Source organism: Capsicum annuum, chromosome 6 (assembly GCF_002878395.1).
Source record: "Capsicum annuum cultivar UCD-10X-F1 chromosome 6, UCD10Xv1.1, whole genome shotgun sequence".
Lineage (NCBI taxonomy): Eukaryota > Viridiplantae > Streptophyta > Magnoliopsida > Solanales > Solanaceae > Capsicum > Capsicum annuum.
In genome coordinates this window covers 109,092,834-109,114,605 of record NC_061116.1, presented here as the reverse complement: position 1 = coordinate 109,114,605, position 21,772 = coordinate 109,092,834, and the positions used below count along the sequence as shown (strand labels likewise).

The 21,772-nt window shown below is 35.8% G+C and overlaps 1 non-coding gene across 1 annotated transcript; it reads right to left on the bottom strand.

Moving 5' to 3' along the window:
• Positions 1-4,371: 4,371 nt before the first annotated feature.
• Positions 4,372-4,477, bottom strand: LOC124899823. Its single transcript, XR_007057387.1, has one exon. It is a non-coding gene; the product is annotated as a small nucleolar RNA R71 (small nucleolar RNA).
• Positions 4,478-21,772: the final 17,295 nt, after the last annotated feature.

The window sequence follows — 21,772 nt, the reverse complement described above, 5'->3', positions numbered from 1 at the left end:
CTGTCCCAATCAAGAACCCTAGCTCTCAAATTCAAGGTCAATCCTCAAAAATTCACAAAGAACTTCAAGAAATCCATCAATTAAGGTATGTTAGATGTTCATCCAAGCAACCCTTTTAAATTATAAAATTGTCATCTTTTCAAGTTATTATGTTTTAAATTATGATTTCACCCATGAATATCCATGAACTATGATTTTATACCATGTTACCATAAAATTATTGTTATTATTCAATCCTCCATGTTTAATGTTGTTATTTATTGAACAAGACCATAATTTAAATCTATTATATTGGATTTGTACTATTTCTACATGTTTTAGGACATTCCTATGATTGTTTTGAACCATGAACTACAAGTGTTTGATAAAATGCCTACAAGAGTGAATGATTTAATAAAAAAACCTTCATGATTTGTCCCCTAAGATTTAATGTCTTTTCAGTATTGTTGTTTTGAGTCCTGGGGGTATTGAATACTCAAAAACCATAGTTGTTTATTTAGTCTAGTCTCAGTACATTATAGAATAGTCTTCATATTATATTATAAGCATTATCAAAATAGTTAGATATTAGTCATTAAACTTAGAAAAGTCTAGTATCTCAGTGTCTTTCAATTGGGAGTAAGATTTAGCACCGAGAGAAGTGAAGGGATGGTGGCTTCCCTGTGAGATAAGCAGAGTTATTAGTAGAAGCCCCTATACTCCAGAATTATGTAGCCAGCATATGATATGAGTAGTCACCCATTAGATTTGTCTTGACTATCTCACAGAGGTCACCCATCAGTTCAGGCTTGACACTCTTAGTCCTTTGGACATTATATCAGTTATCCACACAACCATTGTTAGTACCCATGGCACGGTATTAACACCCTTCCTACTGGGCTTACAGGTTGGACCTCGATTAGCTCAAATTGGGAAATGTTTGTTAGATGATACCTCCCACAGTCTTAGATATAATCTTAGTTATAGTCTTAGTTTAGTTATACAGCCTTAGAGTTGTTTGGCCAAAGCATACAAATATCAGTATTTTGTTAGTATTTTAGTTTATAGATTTTACTCAGTCCATGTTACATGCTTGGTCTTGCATCCCCAATGTCCATAAATTTTCATGTATCTTTAGTATTTACAGATTGTCATACATACTCGGTATTTACAGATTTCTCCATATTTTCATTACCTACAGATTTCGTATTCTCTACTCAGTACTCTATGTTTTACATGTATAATCAATTAGTTATTATTATTTCTATTCATGAAACCATGTATTTTACCCTACCTCATTTAGAATACCAGTACATTCAAAGTACTGATCGCATACCTTTCTTTTGCACTATGATGTATCATATCATAGGTGCTGACGATCAGTTCCTGGATCACACTTAGTCCCTCAAATCATCAGCAGTACAGTATCAGTGGTGAGTCCTCATCATTTAAGGACAAATTATATTACTTCATGTATTTATCTCAGTATTTAGTAGAGTTAGTTGGGGGCCTATCCCATCAACTCACAGTATTCAGTTTAGAGGCTTTTCAAACACTATAGTTAGCTATTCAGATTATTTAGATTTAAGTATTATACAAATTCATAATTCAATAGTTGTTTCATTATTAAAAACCTTATGGCATTTCACTTATTCTCCTGCATTCATGATTACATTATTCAGTGCTCACGGCAGGTACCAACTCATGAGTTAGCTTGTGGTCCTTCGGGACCATAAGTACTTTGTAACGACTAGGGGGTAGTATCGGGTTGTTACATGAGTATTATATCTTTATATCATATACATTCTTGAAACATTAGTACCACCATGGAAATACTGGCTTTTTCTGATAGAAATTATGATATCTTAAAAATACTTTACCGATGGATATGCCAGAGAGGAGATATGGATATTGGTATTGGATATTGGTATTAGATATTGGTTTCATATGGGTTTACAAACCCCCCATGGGTCATACATTGGGAATCATTAGTTTTGTAGGTGTATACAGAGGTTGTGCGACATCCTCAGCCATTATCATCATTATCATTATCATCATCATCTATATTGCATTAGTATTTACTTTGTATATTTCTATGATGTACTATTTTCCTTGGTATGATACCCATGTATGCAGATTTCTTTTTTCTTGTCCGTATGTGTGATATCTGTAAACTTGTATTTCTCTTTTGTATTGCTATGGTGTATATAATATTAGAGAATTGTTAGTGAAGTCAGTGTGAGCTACCATTTGATACATTTTCTAGTTGCAGGTGACATGCCCTTAGTGTATATTTTGTATACTCTATTTTCTACTTTGCACAGTCAACCTTTGATACCTACTGAGTATAAGTGGGCCATATTAATCCTTATTGTGCTCTTTCAGTGCAAATATAGGTTTGAGTGTGCATCACAGTGGTTGACTCAGGTGACATTTAGAGTTTTTTGAGGTATTAGTTGATTTCAAGTGTCCAGAGTGAATTACTAGTGAGTGGAACATTTGTCACTTATTTACATCCAATTCTTACATACTGCAATGATTTAATTGTATAAATAAGACTAACTCTCCATTAAAATGCATTAATATCCAATTTTTAAGATCTTGTAAGAAATATGACTAAGATAAATTAAGATCAAGCTAGAAGAGAAGGAAAGTTGGAACGAGGTGCAAAATTTGAAGAATATATAACCGATAGGTGCCGTAATCACACTTTAAGGGGCGCGATTGTGGTCAAAAGTCAAGTCAAACTTTAGCAATCATAATATGACAATTGCAATTGTAGGAGATACAAACGTAATCAAGAGATGGAGATTGGGTAGTGCAGAAAAGTTACAAGGGAAGAAATGGTATTTCACAGAACTGGATCCCAAAGCACAAAATGGCAAAACCCTTTCAAATAGTGGCATCTATCTTTCATTCAATTTTCAATTTTAGAGAATAAGGAAACACTTTATTTTTGAGGTGAGAACAATTCGTAGTGCATTCCAAGAGATTTTGGTTGGAAATTGAGATTGAATTTTGGGTTTACTCTGGTTGGATAATTATGGATCAAGTGCATAAAAATTTAAGTATAATTCCTCTCTTTAATTTCATGAGTAATTAATCTTATATCTTGGGGCTATGTTTGATTAGGTAGTGAATTATGTGTAGGTGTTGATTGTTAGTCTAAATAATTGGTTAATTGTTGCAGGTTTTGCTCTTACTCTATAGTTGAATTGACAATTATGGGAGAAAACCCCAATATCCTTGGATCCCATATCATCCTTGAAAGAGGGATGTGGGTGAATAGTGATTTCAAACAACACCTTGTTAGTACTATCTTACAAATAAGGATGTTAAGTGAATTATCTATGTTCATAAGCATCATCATAGAAATAAGGATGTTAAGTTGAGGGTATGGATTTGTAAGCTTGTCACGCTCATGATGTGTTGGAAAGAATCCATAAGTGAAATTTAGTGTTTTATTGAAAGAATAAAACTTAAACCCTAAATCTAGCCTACCCTAAACCCTTAGCCAAACTTAGAATAACTCTTTATTGCCCATGCATGAACACTACTTAAGAGAAATAAACCCCAAGATCTATCTTAATGTGATAAATTTAACAATTGTATCGATCTCTTATTATTGTGATTTGGTAAATGTGTTTAACAAAATTCAACATTCAAACCCCTCAATCTACTTTAATGTTTTGTTTTAGTCTTGTATTGCAGGTTAACACATAGTTAACTCTCAATATGCATAGGTATTGAAATCTAACTTGGACTTCTCGAGGATTTAGCCCCGACTCATGTAGTGACAATGACTGCCTTGCATCTAAATGATGGTGTAAGTTTAGCATTATAAAAAATGGCACCATTGTCGGGGAGTGAAGCTTTTAGTTTTTACTAGTGATGTGTTGTCAGTGAACATGGGTTACTCATAGTTCTTTTCTTTACCTTGTTTTTTTTTGTTCTTTTGATAGGTAATTTTTGTAGTAATCACAACACCATGAGCCATAATAGGATCAATGAAGGCTCATTTGATGGACACCTCGAGGATGAGGATCATCTTAATGATATGGTGCGCGAGAGTGTAATCCACATACCATCAAATGAGGAAAATGGGTTATTCTATATCATAAGTGTAATGCCCCATATGTTACAAATGAAAGGTTTATTTAAGGGCCAAGAACTCAAATATTCAAACCTCTATTTGAGAAATTTCATTGAGGTATATGCCCCATTTGATATTGCCATATTACTCAAGAGTCTATTCAGTTGAGGCTTTCCCCTTCACTTTAGTAGGTAAAGCGGTCTTGTGGTTGTGATCTCTACCCACCAGGTCTATTATGTCTTGGGTCAAACTTACAGAGTCCTTTTTCAATATATAATTTCATCTGTCTAGAATATAACAACTAAGAGATAAAATCATAAATTTTTATCAACTTAGTGGTGAGCCCTTATATAAGGTATGGAAAAGGTTCAATGACAAACTTATGCAATGCCCAAATCATAAAGTGCAGGAGAAGATTCTTCTCTAAATATTTTATAGGGCATTGGACCATCTGAACAAGATAGCGGTGAATAATGCATCGGGTGGTTCTCTTATGAAGTTGTCATATGGTGTTGCGGTAAATCTACTTGAGCAAGCCACTAAGAAAAATTGAGAATGGCACACCGGAGGCTCTAAAGTAGCCATAGGGTCCCCCTCTGCATCTTATGTCAATAAAGAAGAACAAAAGAAGGATGAGGAAAGAGATTAAAACATAGCTAAAGTAATGACCCAATTAGATCTCCTCACCAAATGCGTAATGGGAACATCTTCCAAAGTGGTTAATGTTTTTATCTCTCAAGGTGTCAAAAGTTATGATAATGATGAATCTAAGGCACTCGATAAAGATATAAGGTTCTTCTTAAACCATTCAGAGGTACCTATCTCGCCTACCAAAGGAAATAGAGGAATCAAAGTTGGATCGATCGAGATTGGCATCATGATTGGTGTGATATAGAGGGAGATATAGACTATGATCGGAGGGAAAAAGAGAGGATATGATAGATATATTCCCCTCATAATTGTTTTAAGGATAAGGATTAGTATATCCAAAAAAATTCAAAACCAAGGAAGTCCTTACCGATATTTTGATGTGTGTTGAAGGCACCAAAAAATGGTAAGGGGAATTAAAAGTGACTTCTCCTAATTTAACCAAATAGTCATATCTCATTCGGCCTCCATCAAGAAATTGGAGACACAAGTGGGCCAAATATTAACTAAACTCAATGCTAGGCGAAAAGGAGGTCTACCTAGTGACACTATGATCAATCCTAAGAAAGATGCCTATGTTATGTCCATCATCACTAGAAGTGGTATAAATCTTGGTGAAAATATAGTTGACACTGACGAAAAGTCTCTTGATTAACAATAAAGTTCAAAGAGGAAGCAGTCCAACATACTAAGTGATAGTGCTCCAAGGTCTCATGAAGTAGATGATTAGGAACCACTGATAGTTGAGAAGAATGGTGATGAGGAGGAGACTCCCAGAGTTATTGATAATGAGGAAAAAAAGGTGGAAGAACCTCAAAGCATCCCACTACCCCTGGTTAAAATTCCTGCACCGTTTCCATAAATATTAGAAAAGAAAGATGATAAAACCAAGTTCACAAAGTTCCTTGCAAAACTTAGCAATCTCTCAATCAATACCTGAAACACCCTGGGTTTGGGACCCTTATAAGAATTCATGGATTTCTGGTTTCTAGGTAACATACAACTTATAGGTACCAGTCGTATAGTGAGGTACGATTGGTATGGGCAAGTTGTATGCTAACCTGTGTTGGTTGGTGGGTTGGATTGGTTTCTTGAATGGGTACGACTTGGCTGGTATTAGTCGTATGATTTGTGATGAGTCATATGGTTTAAGTTTTTCCTTCACTTAATTTAAGACTGAGTAACTTAAGTTGGATCTGAGTATGAGTGGCGCACCATAAACCATAAGATAGGGTATGAGTCATACTATTGACTCATATGGAAGATAGTGTTCAAACTTCCTCTGGTTCCATTCTACAAGGGATACGATTTAGGGGTACTAATCATATGGTTGGATATGACTTAGTTTAGGTAAGTCAGATGGTGTATAGTTTTAGATCCATGAGGGAGGCCTAGGGTACGAGTGGTGGGTACCACTCTTATTGGAGAGTATGACTAGCATGGGAGAGTCATACCATCTGATGAGAGTTTTAAGCAGTTTAAGTTAGAGGTAGTCTGGACATTTCCCCACTTTACCTCTTAAGGCCCCATGACTTATAACTCTATTGGGATATCATTTACGCTATTATTCTAATCTTAAACACTTAGAAACTCTCTCTAATTCTCTCTAAGGCTCTTGGGTAAAAGAAGTCTAGGGTTTTATCTAGAGGGTCAATTTGGGGCTTGTACGGGTGATTTCTCTCCATCATATTCATAATCTAAGGTATGTACTACTCCCTCATTGTTGGTTTCAACTAAAGGCATGATTTATACAATGTTTTCATGGCATGATTATTGTATGGTTTTAGGGTTTTGAAATATATGTTGGGGTTCGGAATTGAATGTTTGGTTATGGTTTTCCCATGTTTTAATTATGTTTTTACATGCTTTAATGGTAGTTTGGACAATTGGTTGCATGGAAAAGGTTAATTGGTAATTTTAATTGGTTTTGGAAATACTATGCCCCCAACATATTTGATAAAATGCCTTTGATAATGCTTTTACTATATTATTAGACTTTTAATAGAACTATTGCATCGTATGGTTAAGTAATGGAAACCCTAAATGATTTAGAATAGTTAAACAGTAAGGTATGGTGGTCATGGTTATGGATAATCAAACATCCTTGTGGGGTACAAGGGAATCCCCTCAGTAAATGAATAATTTGTGGGGACATGAGATTCCCCGAAGGAAACTTAATAACGGAACATTTGTGGGGTACACAAGATTTCCCCAAGTTAACTTGATAATGTAATCTATGGATACATAGGAATATCTTTACATAAAAATGTTGGCTAAGGACATTACTTGCAAGCTATATTTGGTGTGATGATACCACTACTCATAGCCTTGGTTAATAATAATGGAATAATATTTTGGATGGATGGTAATAGTTTTAAGTTGGTAATAATGGTAGGGTATGATAGCTCATCGTGAAGGTACGATTTCGAAGGACGGAGACTGGAAACTCATCTTTATCAATATGAGGGTTGGTCATAGAGACCATATATGATACTATAAGGTACATGGGAATCTTCTAAGTACACTGTACATGTGTATCATGGAGAGCTAAGGGTACTCAAAAATCCCCTACTCTTATGGTATCTTTGGTTTATGTAGCTATACACATCGAGGCCCGATAAAGAGATTTCACTAAACCCATATAGCTCGTGGGGGTTTTAGGATGGTTAAGCTACGTATACCCAGGTTAATGGTTTTAAAGGCATGCTAAACCTAATTTTTTTTCCCGACATAATTATATATATATATGTCTGGTTTGTATTCATATGGTTGATTTACTTGATTTTATTGGATGGCATTATTTTATCCTTATCCTGAGTTCATGCTAGCGTTCACCAGCAAACTCTTCTTGAAGTGGTTGTATCCCCACGTGATGTAGGAATCGACCATTCTACTCCTCGTGCTTAGTGATTGGACTCGAGATCAGCTATTAGATTGATGTGGTAAGTTTCCATATTCTAGAAGGCTCTATTTGATATCGTAAATTCTTTACATACTTTGGTTTATTTATGGATAATGGTTTTGGCTACGGTCGGGGGCATATCCCAATCAAATATTATTTTTTTTGGTTAGAGGCTTTGTGGAACTTCTATGGGTTTGAATGGGTGGGATCAATATTGGTGTCAGTCTTAGTATTGGCATTGGTATTAGGGTTGATACCATTAGGCTGAATTTATGATTATTCCATCCACTTTTATTTTGGATTATTTATTTATATTGGAATTCATTTGGTTAACAGTTTGGTTCGGTAATGGTTATTGGTTGGATAATGTATGGTTGGACTTATTTGGGTTGGTCACGGTTACAAACCTATCCTAGAGTCTTAGGTCATGCTTACAGGCCATCTTGTTATATGTTTAGAATCTATTCGGTAGATGGTATGCGTTTGGATGGTTGGGTTAAGTATTGGGGGTGGTCCTCGGTCTTGGTTGTATTGGGGGTGGTCCTCGATCTTGGTTAGACTTGGGATGCCCATTACAACAAGGGCCTGGGTCGGGTCAGGTCAAGTTGGAACTAGCCATTGTACTCTTCCTACTTAGTGATCAGATTTGGGATCAACTAATGGATTAAAGTGGTGAGATTCCATACTCCAAAAGGTTCCATTTCATATCATGGATATCTTTACATACTTTAATTTATTTATGGAATTTTGTTTTGGCTATAGTTGAACTTCTATGGATTAGAATAGGTGGGATTGGTATTGGTGTTAGTCTTAGTATTGTCATTGGTATTGGGGTTGATACTGTTGGATTGAATTTATGATTGTTCTATCCTCTATTATTTTGGATTATATATTTATATTGAAATTCATTGGGTTCATGGTTTGGTTTGGTAATAGCTATTGGTTGGATAATGGATGGTTGGAATTGTTTGGGTTGATCATGATTATAGAACTATCCCAGAGTCTTAGGTTATGCTTACACGTTATATTGTTATACGTTTGAAATCCATCTAGTATAGGGTACGTGTTTAGATTGTTGGGTTGGGTATTGGGGGTGGTCCCCAATCCTGGTTGGACATAGGATGCCCATTACTACAAGGCCCTAAGTTGAGTTGGGTCAAGTTGGTATCATAGCTTTAGGTTCATGATCAATTAAGAGTCCATAATCTATGTGGAGTAGAATCTCTTTTAAGGGTGTGTGGCGCGCCACACTCATAAGGGAGAGGCAAAAATGTATTTAGGAATGTTTCATTTTCTTGGTATTCTATTTTTAATCTTAGAGTCTAAGTCTTGGAATCTTCTCTAATTCTGGTTTGTTTGCTTTTCAGATGATTCCTCAACGATCTGGGATGCAAGGTAACTCTTCTGTCCAAACTGAGGATAATGTTAAAGGGACACATGCTACTCAGGGGATCCATACTCAGTCTAGGGTTCCAGTTCCTAATATTTTTGGACTTCCACAGATCACTCCTAGTCTTCCTCAAGGTAAGGTGACTAATGTGGAATTTCATCAATCGATTCATGTTATGTCTTAGTTGGTTACTACTCAGACTGAGCGGGATACACCTGGTGTTTCATCTGCTGAGGCCACAAGGGTTGGCGAGTTTATGAGGATGACTCCTCCTACTTTTATTAGTGTGAAGGTAGAGGAGGATCTCCAGGGTTTCTTTGATGAAATGGAGAAAATCTTTAGGGTGATGCAGGCCATGAACATGGAAGTGGTGAATTTACTTACTTACCAACTTAAGGATATGGCGTACCAATGGTACAAGGAGTGGGATTTAGTGAGAGATGATGTTGAGGATTCGAATTTGTAGGGTACTTTCTCTAATACTTTTTTGGACCGCTTCTTTCCTCAGGAGTTGAAGGAATCAAAGAAGGGGGAATTTGTTAATCATAGATAAGGAAAAATGTCTATCAAGGAATATGCCTCGAAATATCATCAGTTATCAAGGTATGCTCTGGAATTGATGTCTCTATATTTTGTCTGGGTTAAATATTCTAACTCAAAAGGTCCTTCTTTACATTTAATTTTGGTGGTAAATGAGTTTCCTAAGGTCTTTTCGGATCATCTTACTATGTTTTTCTAGATCAGGAGATTGAGTTTGTTATTGATTTGGTTCCGTACACTCGTCCAATATTTATTCCTCCTTATGAAATGGCTCTAGCTGAGTTGACAGAACTCAAGAAGAAATTTAAGGATATTTTGGATAAGGGTTTCATCCATCCTAGTATGTCCCCATAGGGTGACCCAATGTTATTCGTGTGAAAGAAGGATGGTTCCCTTCAAATGTGCATTGACTATCGACAATTGAATAAGATAACGGCTAAGAACAAGTATCCTCTTCTAAGGATAGATGGCTTGTTTAATCAATTACAAGGTGCCAAATTCTTTTCTAATGTAGATCTTTGGTCTGGGTATCAACAGCTTAAGATAGGGAGGTGGATGTCCCTAAGATGGCTTTTTGTACTTGGTATGAGCACTTTCAGTTCCTGGCTATGACATTCAATTTAACTAATACTCCGGCGATATTTATAAATTTGATGAATAGAGTTTTCAGGGAGTTTTTGGATCTTTTTGTCATTGTGTTCATTGATGACATCCTGGTTTATTCTATATGGTGTTACAAACCTTGAAGAAGCAACAGTTGTATGCGAAATTCTCCAAGTATGAGTTTTAGTTGAACGCTGTAACTTTTCTTGGTCATATTATTTCTAGTGAGGGGATCATGATAGATCAACAAAAGGGGGTGATGGTTAAAAGGTGGCCTAAACCCACGACTCTAATCAATATTTAAAGCTTCTTGGGTTTAGCTGGGTATTATAGGCGGTTCCTAGAAAGTTTATCTACGATAGCTGCCCCAGTGACTAAGTTGACTTAGAAAAAGGTAGACTTTTCTTGGTCAGATGCTTTTGAGGGGAGTTTTGAGAAGTTGACGGATAAGCTAACTTCGGCTTCGATTTTGATATTGCCTGAAGGTAATGAGGTATTTGTGGTTTATTGTGATGTGTCCCGAGTATGACTTAGTTGGATTTTAATGCAGCATGAGAAGGTAATTGCCTATTCTTCCAGGAAATTGAAGGTACATGAGAGGAATTATCCTACTCATGATTTGGAGCTTTTAGTGGTGGTTTTTTCTTTGAAAATCTGGCAGCATTATTTTTATGGAGTGCACGTGGATATCTTTTTCGATCATAAGAGTCTACAGAATGGGTTCACTCAGAAGGAGCTAAATTTCAGGCAAAGGAGATGGTTGGATCTTCTGAAGGACTACGATGTGAGACTTTACTACCACCCAAGTAAAGCTAACGTAGTTGTTGATACTCTTAGCAGGTTGTTCATGGGGAGTTTAGCTCATGTGGATAAGGAGAAGTGTGTATTAGTGAGGGCTATTGACTGCTTGGCTAATTAGGGAGTTCATCTATTAGACTCCAATGATGGTAGTACGATGGTACAAGAGGTAATTCGGTCATCTCTTGGTGCAGAGATCAAGGAGAAGCAAATGCTAGATCCTAGATTGATGAAAATCAAGAGTGATATTGGTGGACAAAAAGTGATGGTGTTTGAGATCAGTGTTGATGGTACCTTGAGGTACCAAGGGTGGTTATGTGTTCTTGATGTTGATGGTTTGCAACAAAGGATATTGGCTGAGGCACATGAATCGTGCTATGTTGTTCATCTCGATTCAACAAAAATGTATTATGATCTCAAGGAGATGTATTGGTGGAGTGGTATGAAAAGGTATGTGGCTAATTTTGTGGCAAAATTCAAAGTGTGCTAACAAGTCAAAGTTAAGGTGTACCCGAGGGACAACTGGATGTCCCTAAATATTTCATTTTTACCTTTTAAGATTCAAGGCAAGGGTGCTCTTTCAAAGGGAAAAAAAGAGGAAGATTGACTTAGGTAAGTTGTTGGATGATGATATCGACTCTTGCAGGCCATGTGGTAGTGTTTCTTACGAGTAAGGTGACAGGTATCATCATGGTGGTGTTATTTTTTAGTACAGGGTGCCCAATATCAGGCAAATAGAGGTCAGATAGTTTTCTCATGCCTTCATTGTTAGTTTTGTGGTTGTCCTCATTAGGGTTATTGCAATGAATAAAAGGACAAATGCTTCAAGTATGGATAAGCAGGCCATCATATCAGGGATTTTTTGGTTAATAAGGTTGTTGTAGGGGCAAATAAGATTCATGGGGTTTCATCTTTTGCTCTTAAGCCTGGTGGTGTTCCATCTACTTCTATTACTTCTCTTGGTTCTAGTGTTGGTCGTAGTAGGTTGTATGCTTTGGCGTCTCGACAAGAATCTGAGGTAACAATTGATTTCATTACTGGTACGTTATAACTTTTCTTTTATAATGTATATTATTTGCTTGATTTGGGGTCCACTCTCTCCTATATGACTCCTTATGTGGTTGTATCTTTTGGTTTTTGATCTGGAAGTTATTTCTGATCCTTTATCTATTTCTACCTCAGTAGGTGACTCAATTATTCCTAAGAGAGTCTATAGGGGTTGTGGTATTTATTGGTTGCAATCAAACCTAGGTGGATCTGTTTGAGTTGGATATGGTGGATTTTAATTTCATTCTGGGTATGGATTGGTTGCACTCTTGTTACGCATCCTTGGATTGTCGGACCCATAAGGTTATCTTTAGGTTTCCTGGCAAACCAATGATAGAGTGGAAGGGTATTTTTTTAGCTCCTAAGGGAGGTTTATTTCTTATCTTAGAGCTCAGAGGTTAATCTCCAAAGGGTGTCTTTATCACATGGTCTGGTTTAAACATTCTAACTTGAAAGGTCTTTCTTTCCACTCAGTTCTAGTGGTTAATGAGTTTCAAGAGGTCTTTTTGGGTAATCTTCCTAGTGTTCCTCTAGATAGGAAAATAGAGTTGGTATTGATCTAATTTCAAAAACTCATCCAATTTTCATTCCTCTATATAGAATGGCTCTGGCTGAGGTAAGGGAACTCAAGGACTTAAGAATCTTCTGGATAAGGGGTTTATTCATCCTAGTGTATCTCCTTGGGGTACACCGGTGTTGTTTGTGCGCAAGAAAGATGGCTTCCTTCAGATGTGCATTGACTATAGGCAGTTGAAAAAGGTGAAAGTGAAGAACAAGTGTCCTCTTCCAAGGATAGATGATCTGTTTGACCAGTAGTAAGGTGCCAAGTTCTTTTCTAAGATAGATCTTTAGTCTGGGTACCATCAGCTATAGATTAGGGAGGTAGATATCCCTAAGACGGTTTTTCATACTCAGTATGGGTATTTTTAGTTTTTGGTAATGTCATTTGGGTTGACTAATGCTCCAGCGGTATTTATGGATTTGATGAATAGGGTTTTCCGTCAGTATTTTGATCTCTCCATTATTGTGTTTATTGATGATATTTTTATTTATTCATAGAGCGAGGTGAATAATACTAATCACCTCTGTGAGGTGTTGTAGAGACATCAATTATATGCCAAGTTCTCCAAGTGTGAGTTTTGGTTGAATATTGTAACTTTCTTAGGTCACATTATTTCTATGAAGGATCATGGTGGATCCACAGAAGGTTGATATTGTAAAGAGGTGGCGTAGACCCACAACTCTGTCCGACATTCAGAGCTTCTTGGGTTTAGCTGGGTATTATAGGCAGTTTGTGGAAAGCATTTTGTCGATAGCTACTCATTTGACTAAGTTAACTCAGAAGAAGGTCAAGTTTTCTTGGTCAGATGCTTGTGAAGGAGGTTTTGAGAATTTGAAGAATAAGTTAACTTTCTCTATAATTTTGACTTTGCCGAAAGGCAATGATGGGTTTATGGTTTATTATGATGCATTCATAGTAGGTCTTGGTTTTGTGCTGATGCAGCATGGGAAGGTGATTGCCTACGCTTCCATGCAATTGAAGGTACATAAGAGAAATTATCCTACTAATGATTTGGAACTGTTGGCAGTTGTGTTTTCTTTGAAAATATGGTGGCATTATTTGTATTTTGTTCACATGGATATCTTTTTTATCATAAGAGTCTACAGTAGGTGTTCACCCAGAAAGAGCTTAATCTCAGGCAAAGCAAATGGCTTGAGCTTCTCAAGAATTATGATATGAGTCTTAAATATCGCCTATGTAAGTCTAACGTGGTTGTTGATGCTCTTAGCAGGTTATACATAAGGAGTTTGGCTCATGTGGACAAAGGGAAGTGAGAATTGGAGAAGGATATTCACCGCTTCGCTAATCTTAGAGTTCGCCTCTTGGAATACAAGGATGGTGGTGTGATGGTGCAAGAAGTGGTTCGATCGTCTCTTGGTTTAGATATTAAGGGGAAACAAGTGTTAGATCCTATCTTGATGAAAAATCAAGAGTAACATTGGTGGGCAAAAGGTAGTGGTGTTTGACATCAATGGTGATGGTACATTATGATACCAAGAGAGGTTGTGGGTTCTTGATATCGACGGGCTGCGATAAAGGATTTTGTCTTAGGCGCATGAGTCGCACTATGTTGTTCATCCCGGCTCTACTAAGATGTATCATGAACTCAAGAAGATCTATTGGTGGAATGGAATGAAGAGGGTATGGCTGATTTTATGGCCAAGTGCATGGTGTGTCAACAGGTTAAGGTTGAGCACATAAGGCTAGAAAGGTTGTATCAAGAAATTGATTTACCCAAATGGAATTGAAAAGTGATCAATATGGACTTTGTTACCAGTCTTCCTCGATATTGGAATCAATATGATTTGATTTGGGCCATCGTGGATAGGATAACTATGTCTGCACACTTTTTGCCAGGGCAGACTACCTTTTCGGCGGAGGATTATGCTAAGTTGTATCTTTAGGAGATTATGAAGCTGTATGGGATGCCTATTTTGATTATTTTTTATCGTGGCATACAATTTACCTCTCACTTCTGGTAGTATTTTTAGAGAAGGTTAGGGACCAAGGTGAGTCTGAGTACTATTTTCCATTCGCAGACAGATGGGTAAGCGGAGAGAACTATTCAGACATTAGATGATATGCTTCGGGCCTATGTGATTGATTATGATGGCAATTGGGTTGAGCATCTACCTTTGGTGGGGTTTGCTTACAACAATAGCTACCATGCTAGAATTGGTATAGCCCCTTTTGAGGCATTGTATTGTAGGAGGTGTAGATCTCTTATTGGTTGGTTTGAGCTTGGTAAGGCGGACATTTTTAGTCCCATTTGGTTTACCAGACTATAAAGAAGGTGAATGTGATTAGAATAGGCCTAAGTCTTCCCAAAGTCGCCAAAAGTCCTATGCAGATGTTAGGCGTAGAGACTTAGTATTTAAGGTTGGGGATAAGGTTTTCTTCAAGGTATCTCCCATGAATAGAGTAATGTTGTATGGCAAGAAGGGGAAGCTCAGTCCCCGGTATATGGGTCCCTATGAGATTTTATGGAGGGTTGGTAATGTTGCTTATGAGTTGGAGTTTCCCTCTAGCTTTAGCTTGGTTCATCCGGTCTTTCATGTTTCCATAATGAGGAAGTGCATCGGTGATCTTTCTTCTGTTGTTCCTTTTGAAGGATTGGGTCTCACGAATTTCTTGTCTTATGAAGAGGCCTCGGTTGAGATCTTAGATAGGCAGGTTTATTGGTATCAGACCAAGGATGTAGCTTCGATTAAGGTTCTTCGGCGGAACCATAAGGTGGAAGAAGCTACATGGAAAGTGGAGAATTTCCTGGAAAATTTCCTGGAATTTTGGTCTCTGGACCCAATAAGACTCGAGGTACGATTTAAATGTTGGGTACCACTACAAAAAATGGGTAAAATTATGGAGGTTCATTTGCGGGGGTTATTTTAACCTCCAAAAAATTATATAAAATGCGAGGGTTTAAAATCTGTCGCTAAAATTTATAAATTTGCAGGGGTTTTAAACCCCTGCTATCAATAGAAAAAATAGTGAATATGCCATAAAAATAACATTTTCCCTCTTTTCTTTTTTAATTGGCCAAATATTTTCCCTCTTTAATTTTAATTGGCCAAAACATTTCCCTCTTTTTTTGTTAATTGAAACAGCTTTAGGACTATTTTCTTCTCATTTTCTCCCCCTCCCCCCACCCTCTACCCCACCCAAATTGACCTTTCTTTAATTTTTCCTCCCAAATAAGGCATCTTCGAAGAACCTACTAACGATTTTTCCCTTCTTTCTTTGGAAATTTTGTTGTTCCTTGAATGCGGTCACTGTATTGCGGTCCTTGTTTGTTGCAATTGGAAAATTTATTTCCCTTCAAAGAACCTACTGCGCTCACTGGTATTACAAAAATTTTTGTCTTGGTTTCTAGGTTTACTGTGTTAATTTTGTTATTATATCTTCGTTTACCAAGAAATTGATTATGTAATCTTAGATTTTTATTACTTCCTGTTGTTTCATTAGCTTTGATTGTTGTTTTATCATGTTATTTTTTCTAGTTGTTGCTAATAACTTCTTTTACAATGTGTTTTGAGCCTAGAGTCAAGGGAAGGCTAAGATTTGTGTACACACTACCCTTCCCGATCACATTTGTGGATTACACTTTGTTGTTAGTTCTGGCAACTAAGAGCTAGGATATATTGGGGTCTTAATCTATCCAATGCTTAAACTTATTAGGATAAGTATGTTCTGTTAGTGAATTACATGATGGCTTATCTTTTGGAAGGAAATTTACATGTTGTGTGTTTTGGTGTTTGTTTGCCAATCTGTCAGTGTTTTTTATTGGATGCATATTTTTGATAGTTGCGGAATGGTAGAGACTTGTTGATTGGGACTTGTATGTACTTGTATGGTGTTAACACTTTGAATGTCCCATCATTAACTTGTTCAACTTACTCTATTGAGTCATAAGAAGGTGATGTTCGTGATTTTGACGAAATAGATTCTAATGCAGCACTTCTAGCTGTATCAAATGGTATGTCTTCCCTAATATTGAGACTGGTATATCTTCTTGTTGGTTGTTTTATAATTCTAATTTCCCTTTTTTGTACAACTTTTTCTCCCTCGATTAGCAAAGTGTTTGAAATAATTTAGCAGAAGAAAGACAGAACAAGATATGGTCAAAGCATGTGATTTTATCTTAATGAATTGGCAACATGGTCGTAGAAAGAAAGCATGTGATTTCATCTTGCAGTGTGCCATAACTGGATTTAAATAACTTAGTATCACATACCTTATGGGGATCTAATCCAACAACAATTAGCACAATGGTTGATTTTGTTTCAAGAAGAGCGTACAACTAATTTAGCAAGACAGGAAGCAATAAAAAATGCTTGCTTTGATGCTTTCACGAAGGATTTAGCAAATTTAAAGATGTATGTTAAAGCAGCTAAAAATAGTAGTCACAATCAAGGTTGAAAAGACAAAGAAGTATCAGGATATGACTCAATTCTCTTAGGATAAGTGTCAATGCAATCTTCTTTCAAACCACCAATTAGAATTTAAAAGCTTAGAGAATTGGCTAAGTTATGCCAACTTGGATATGTAGCATATTAACAAGAATAGTTTGAGCAATTAGTTTCACAGGCTGGTAACCTTCTTCCTTAAATTGATTGTATTTTGGAAGCTTACACCGCTAATTTGTCCTTTACACTATACAAAATAGACAGAGAAAGAAGTGCTCCTGGAAATATGCCTATTATTGAACAGTCATAAAATTACATTTAGGATATGCACGTCAAATGGTTGAACACTAAAAAAATTTCCACATATACCATCTTTCTTTTCTGTGTGTGTCTTATTTGATGCTTATGAGTAAGCCTGAGACTATGACCTTTGAGAATGTTTGTGCCACCCAACTGTGCTCTATTCAGATGATGTTCTAAAAATTTTCAACAATTTAGTATTTAAGTGCATATCACTTAAGGATCAAAAAATGGGAAATTACAATCTTTCTTACTTATTATGCTGTCAAGTAACTTGAAATTGGTTGTTGATCATGTCCGTGAACAATTCACCCTTAACTATGTGATTGCAACATATAGTAAACCCCATGTTAACTTGGGTTATTTGTAATTTTAGTTTTGTGATACAATTCTTTGAGGAATTTGTTAATCTTATTTGGACTTCCCCTTAAAGGTTTCCATCCTTAATAGAATTATCATGGGAGTAGGATTTGTCCTTTTTGTACATAGTAGATTCTGAGTTGCAACAGAGAAGTCGGTATTACATCTCCTTGAGTAATATAGGATTCAATTCTTCAATCTAGCTATCTTGATTTCCTTTTTAAATTTGAACACACTAACTAATATTTACTTGATGTGTATCATGTTATATTTTGGGGAATGAAACAACATCTAAACTTCACGTGGAATAGTTTTATAAAAAATAGATAAAAATTAGCTTACAGACCATAAATCTTCAAGAGCTTTAGCTAGTATATATGGAATTGAATTAAGAGTTTATTCTTTCCTTGGCAGTTATACTTACCCTCTTTCAAACTTGGTTGGTGTTTGCTATGTATAAACCAGTAGCACAAACTTCATGTCAACATATTCTCATGTTCATTTTTCCTGCAGACATGTGCTATGCCTAAAGTAGCTTTGGGACTCTTTCCTGATGTAGGTGCTTCTTACTTTTATTCAAGACTGCCAGGATTCTTTGGTACTTCAAATTGTAACAACGTTCAGATTTCTAAAAGAATATAGTTAATTCATGTTTCAGCATAGAGTTTTTTATTTGTCAGTGTTTGAATTTATGTCACTACCTGGTTGCTTAAGCTTGGCTAGTGTGAGTCTCTCTTGAGAACTATAATTACCCCAGCTACTTTGCTTTTAATGCTGCTTCTTCCCTTATACCTTTAAAACCAAAACTAAAAAGAGTCGAAAAAGAAAAATTAGTCCTTTCTTTGTCAGAAGGTGAATAGAAGTTTGTTGTACATGCCCCTATAGCAACACAACAGCCATAGTGTTCCTTTGGCGCAGCTTCTCTTAAAGTCTCTAAAAATTTTCTATATTTTATATAGGTTCTCTCAAGTATAAACTTAAGAGTAGTTTGATGAAATTTCCTTTGTTTGGATGGGTTTTCCATATCATAGAGTTCATACCTATTGAGAGAAGATGGAAGGATGATGCATTAAAGCTTTATCAGCTGCTTTGCACCTATAAAGTTCCTCAAGATCCACTATGGTTTATTGTTTTTCCAGAAAGCACTGTTTCATGTATTTCCCATTCCCTTTTAACTTTGACTTACGAATTCTATATGTGTTAATGCTTAAGTGTGTGCCCGTATATCATGAAAAATTAGTTCCTTTTCTCACTAGCACTAGCATTAAAGAACTTACTGACTTTCTTACTTTAATACAGAGAACAGAAGTGCATTTGGAGTAAAAAATATGCTTCTGAACCTATACACTGCAATTTTCATTTTTTGCATTTTTGATCATAAGTTATTCTCATTTGATCAAATATCTCATTTCCTCTGTTGTTACAATCCATAAATTAGTCGAGTACTATGTCTTGTTTTCATTAACTACTTTCTTATATTCTTTGGCAGGGAAAATATGAGTAACAGTTAGGTAAAAGAAGTATCCATTTTTTAATGGCAAGAGAGATCTCAATGACAATTATGTCTACTATCAAGATTTTTTGACAATTCACATGGTAAAAGCATACAGTTTTGATAGCTCGTTCACATAACATAGGTAGAACAAGATATGCTATGAATTTTGTTTTCAAAAAGGATTAGTATCTGTTTCTATGTACTATGTTGTTTGAACTACTCGGAGTTGATAGTAAAAACAAAGTTAAAGATTAGAAAATGAGAGTATACACATTTATAATGTGGGACAGGTCTGCAGTTTATCTATAGTTTGGGATAGAGACAATATATGAGCTATTTTGTCATTTTTCTTATGATGGTGAATGCCATGCTTGTTTTTCTCTCTTAGCATGATCGTGCTCTCTTTGGACAGTCTCTTATTTAAGAGAACAAATAATTTCTGTGTACTGTAGTTTCCAAGACAAACATGATATTGATGAAAAACATCATTCTATTAGTTGCTTTACAATATAATAAACATGATATAGATGATCTTACTTCAGATTCTTCTTGGTGTTGTTTTGGAACTCCTTATGAATAATTATATTGTTTGCATAATATGCTTATTCAGATTGCTAAGACTGACTCGCTTAATGTCCTCTTTACTTATAGTAAAAGAGGTTTATTGATTGATTTTTATACTTTACATTTTAATGTAACTAAGTGATGCAGCTAGTGGACCCATTTTTCCCATGGATGCAAGGATATCACGTGATGATAATGATCCTAATGACATTCTTTGATTTCATTGCATTTGTCTTGGATATTCAATTATGATGATGTAATTGTGTGGTTGGAGTGGATCTTAGAATATTGAAGTTTCTGTGTTTAAATTTGATTTTGGGGTTTGAAGATACTAGTTAATGTTGAAAATTTTGAGCTTGAAGATGTTAATGTTGAAACAAAATTTTGAAGTTTAATGTTCAATGTATTTTTGATATGTTTGTCAATTACAATGTTTAATTACTTATGTTGTATTAACGATATATAAATTTAACAAATATTGGATTGTAGGTTATATCTAAAGGAATAATTAAATTTGAGCTAAAATTAGAATCTATAATTAGTTATTGAAAATTAATGGGCCTACTAAATTTAAAAAAAAACTACTGAGGTTTTAAACCCCCGTAACTTTTAAATAAAAAATTATTATAAAAATAATTAAATTTAGAGTAAAGGGGGTCAACCGTCGCAAAATAACCACTGTGAATTAATTATGGGGGTCGAAAAAAATCACCGCAAATTATTTGTGATGGCTGGAATTATGGGGATTTTGGAAACCGTCGGAATCGCATTTTACGTGGATTTAAAACCCCCACAAACCATAAAATTAACCTCCACAATTTGACTCATTGTTTATAGTGTACGGATGGTAAGTTCCAATCTTATACTAACCAGTTTTGGTTGGTAGGATGGATTTTGGTTACTAGAATGGATATGACTCAGGGGTACGAGTCGTATTGGTGGTTACGAATAGTTTGGTTCCTAAACATAATCTTAGACTTGGTTACTTGGGTTGTATTTGAGTACGAGTGGCTTACCATGAGCCGAAACCCAAGGTACAAGTTGTACCATGGACTCATATGGTGGATGGTGTCTGAATCTTCCTTGAGCTTAAATCTTCCATGGGTATGAATGAAGGGTACGGATCATATGTTTTCAATACGACTTAGTTGGAAGAGTCGTATTCTGGACAGTGTTGGATCTAAAGGTTGAGGCCAGGATATGGGTGGAGGATACAAATCGTATTGGAGGGTATGACTCTTATGGGTTAGTCGTACCACTATGATGGGATTCTGGTGCAACTTAAGTGGGGGTATTCTAGACATTTACCCACTTATCCTAATAAGGTCCCATGACTTCTAACTTACTTAGGAGGTTATTACCATATTATTCCATTCATTAACACTTAGAAACTTTTCTAAAATACTCTATAACTCTCTCAAGAACTCTTGGGCAAGGAAAGCTAGGGTTTCGTCTAAAGGATCAATTTTGGGCTTGTCTTGGTGATTTATTTCTATCATCATCTTAGTTTAAGGCGTGTTCTCTTCTCTCATTGTTAATTTCATCTAAAGGCATGGTTTTTTATGAATGTTTTCATGATTACATTGATTGTATGATTTTGGTTTGCAAATATGATTTGGAGGTTTTGATATTAAATGGTTGGTTATGGTTTCCCATGGTTTTAATTATGCTTTTATATGCATTAATGGTGGGTTTGGATGATTGGATTGTTTGAGAATGGTTTAGTGGTAATTGGAATTATTTTTGGTCATATTATGCCCTCAATGTGTTTGACAAAATGCTTATAAAAATATGTTCATTGCGTTGACTATTTTTAATGGAACTCTTGCTTTTTAAAAAAATTGGTAAAGGAATTATGTGTGGATTAAATTATTTGGAAAGGTAAATGTCTAAACGGTTACGCTTGAGGGGTACATAAAATCCCCCAAGTGGTTGAACATGGTAAATGGAAGGGTACTTGAAAGTCCCCTTAAACCTCTATATGGTTGGCTATGGATAATACTTGCAAATAAGGATTGGTATGATGATACCAATATTAATGGCCTTGGTTAATAAATGGATAATGGTTTGATTATTTGGAAATTGGTT